At 38.2% G+C, this 3,150-nt stretch overlaps 1 non-coding gene across 1 annotated transcript; it reads left to right on the forward strand.

Moving 5' to 3' along the window:
* Positions 1 to 2,771: 2,771 nt before the first annotated feature.
* On the forward strand, positions 2,772 to 2,842 carry trnaa-ggc. The gene has a single exon. It is a non-coding gene; the product is annotated as a tRNA-Ala (tRNA).
* The last annotated feature ends 308 nt before the right edge of the window (positions 2,843 to 3,150 follow it).

Here is a 3,150-nt window from a genome sequence, read left to right on the forward strand (position 1 = left end):
AAATTGCATTGCCATTTCCGTCGGAGCTATCAAAAACATTATCTTATTTTACCCAGCAAAAAAAAAGGTCTACAAAATGTAGGGTTTTTATACTTTCAGTATTATGTATTTATTACTAGTTATTAATCTGTGATCTCCATTTTAGAATTCAACTGAGATACCCTTCCAGAATGGAGGAAACTGAAAAATGTAGGATGTTTCCTGAACAGAAATCTTTAGTGTCTGGTAAAGTGGACAAAGTGGTTGGAAGTGCAGAAAATGAACAACTTCAGGTGTCTTCTAATAGTCCTAATTTCTGGGAAAGTAAATCGGAGGAAGTCTTATGCAGGTATTATATGTAGATAAGTATAAGAACATATTATTCCACCCATCAGGCCCACTCACAATAACTGTTACTCTGGCCAATAGTTCTATCACAGTAGAGTGAGCTATCTAGACATGACACCCCATGAGGAGAAACTGATACACTACTCCACCATGGTGTTCTAATATCTCAGTCTATAGTAACCCTACTGCCTGTTATAGGATGTCCTGTGAGTTGTACATCTATGTACCCTCTGCAGGCTTGAGGGACATCTCCCCTTCTTTATTAATAATAATAATAATATTGACCGCCACACCTATGTTCTTGGATTTAATACTCTGTACTATTCCCTTCTCTATGTGATGATCCTTCAAAACCCTCGGGCAAGTTTCCTTACTCCACACGCCTAATAATAATCCCTCCAAAAAAACAAAACAATAATAAATTGGTCATTTTCAATCCATGACTGTTTGTGGGACGCTGCTGTGCGCAATTGGCTGCCGCGTTTCGCCCACAAATATACAGTCAATTCACATTTACAGCATAATCTGTGAAGCGCTTTGAGACGTCTAAAAGACATGAAAAACGCTATATCAGATGCAAGGATTATTATTACTTGTGTTATATTAAACTTACACACTCCAGGTCTGACCTGGACTTAAACAGTTCCCAATGGATCTTCTCAGTTCCTTTTTAATGGCCGTTACCAAGACTTTAATGGGCTAAACTGACCTTTTTCTCTACATTTCATTGAGGAATTTAAATCTAGATACGCTAATGAAACAGAATTGATTTACATAAAATATGCAACTATATGTGAAGAAATGTAGTTTCATTAAAATTTTGGAAAACAATGTGAAAAACCTGGCTATCTCAATTTGTGACTAGAGCTAAAGTCACATTCCAGGCATTTGTGTTTTTTTGGCAGAGAAGATTTGAAGTGTGTCCAACTTCAATCTTTGATTGTGACAAGGCAACAGATTAACATACCTGTATCTCACACAAGATTTTATAGTGAGAATCAGGCAGCAAGGAGTTATGAAGATAGATTTGTCAACTCATTGCAGTCCTATCAGGATACAGCAGTGAATTTCCAAGTGGTCAAGCAGCAGGAACCTAGAGGTAGGTCTGTACACAATCGTGTTCTAGCTTCTTGGTATAAATTTTGTTCTTTATTTCCTTGCTTCTTTCTTAAAATTACAATTCTAGGACTGAAAAAAATTAAAGACAAAAATTATTAACTGCTCCCTAACCATTTATCCAATCAGAAATGAGATGGTACAAGTTTAAGATGATCACTAAGAGAATTAAATAGGAGATTAGAAAACATTTATTTTCACAAGCAGATGTTTGAAAATGTGGAATTTTATGTCACAAATCATATTTAAGGCAGAATCCATAAATTCCTTTTACAACAACTCCACTTTTTTTACAACATCTTCACATCTCTGTATGCACTCTGAGACACTATATAAATATAACTTGTTCTGACTGGATTGAAATCAAAATTTGTCACCCATGTCTCCTACTTTAATTTATCCTTTCTCAGGACACAAGCGCTCTGAGTCGCTGCTCTGGGTGAAGGGCGCTACATAATGCAAGTTGTTGTTCTTTGTGTGCTCTCTTTCACCCTCCATCAGTTTTCTTTTTCTTGTGCAATCTACAGGCTTTTAAAACCCAATGTTGGCATCGCCGTCTCCACTTCTTACATGATATGATATGGTTTGCAGTGGTGAAGGAAGGGCATACATAACATAACATAACATGTAGGAGCAGGAGTAGGCCATTCGGCCCTTTGAGCCTGCCCCGCCATTCAATCATGGCTGATCTTCTAATCTAACTCCAGCTAATAACCTGACCCTGCCTTATCCCCATCTAGTCAACATATTCCTATACTGAATTCAGGCTCCCCCCACTCACTTCGTAAAAAGTTCCCGCTGCCATTGATATACTGCATTAAAATCATATGGATAAATATAACTTGGCATTTAAGCCATGTCTTCTGTTTTCCAATTGGTCCTAATCTGGTGCAGTGGTTCCCGAGACTTTGAGTCACACTGACTTCTGATGGAGAGAACAATTGTTAAACTTAGGGACAAGGGGTCAGTGCAGATGTTAAGTGAGGTTTTTCATTGTATAATTGAGCTAATGGGATTTACAGAACGTTGATAGAATAAGTTGCTGTTATAGAGTGCTTGGGCAATAGAGAACACATCAGTGCATTGCAGTAAAATAGCCACGAGTTTAAATGTGTGCCAATTATGATATTTCAACACAAAAAAGGGAGTCGGTTTGACATTGTTCAGGTCAGAAAAATCCTCTGGTATACAATGAACAGTAACCAATGTTATAGACGCACCAAGTTGAAGTGATAAGCAGCATTGCTTGTAGGCAAAGCTGTACAGTTTGCAAAGGACTGAAGTCATCTTCTATTACATCAAAACTTGCACTTGCTTTGCCCAAGGTGTGCAAGTAGCTCAGTGGTTAGAGCACTTGCCTGGCAAGCGAGAGACCTGGGTTTGATTCCCAGCAGGGCAAAACCTTGGGCAGCATTCCTTACTCCATACGCCTGATAATAATCCCTCAAGAAAAAACCCCAAAACATAAACCCTAACATAATAATAAATTGGTCACTTCAATCCACGACTGTTTGTGGGACACTGTTGTGGGCAATTGGCTGCTGTGTTTCGCCCCCAAATGTACAGTCAATTCACTTTACAGTATATTCTGTGAAGTGCTTTGAGACATCTCGAAGATATGAAAAGCGCTATATCAAATGTAAGGATGATTATATTATTATAAAGTTGCACTTGTTTTGCCCAAGGTGTGCAAGTTGCTCCATCTGA

Source organism: Callorhinchus milii, unplaced genomic scaffold (genome assembly GCF_018977255.1).
Source record: "Callorhinchus milii isolate IMCB2004 unplaced genomic scaffold, IMCB_Cmil_1.0 Scaffold1, whole genome shotgun sequence".
NCBI lineage: Eukaryota > Metazoa > Chordata > Chondrichthyes > Chimaeriformes > Callorhinchidae > Callorhinchus > Callorhinchus milii.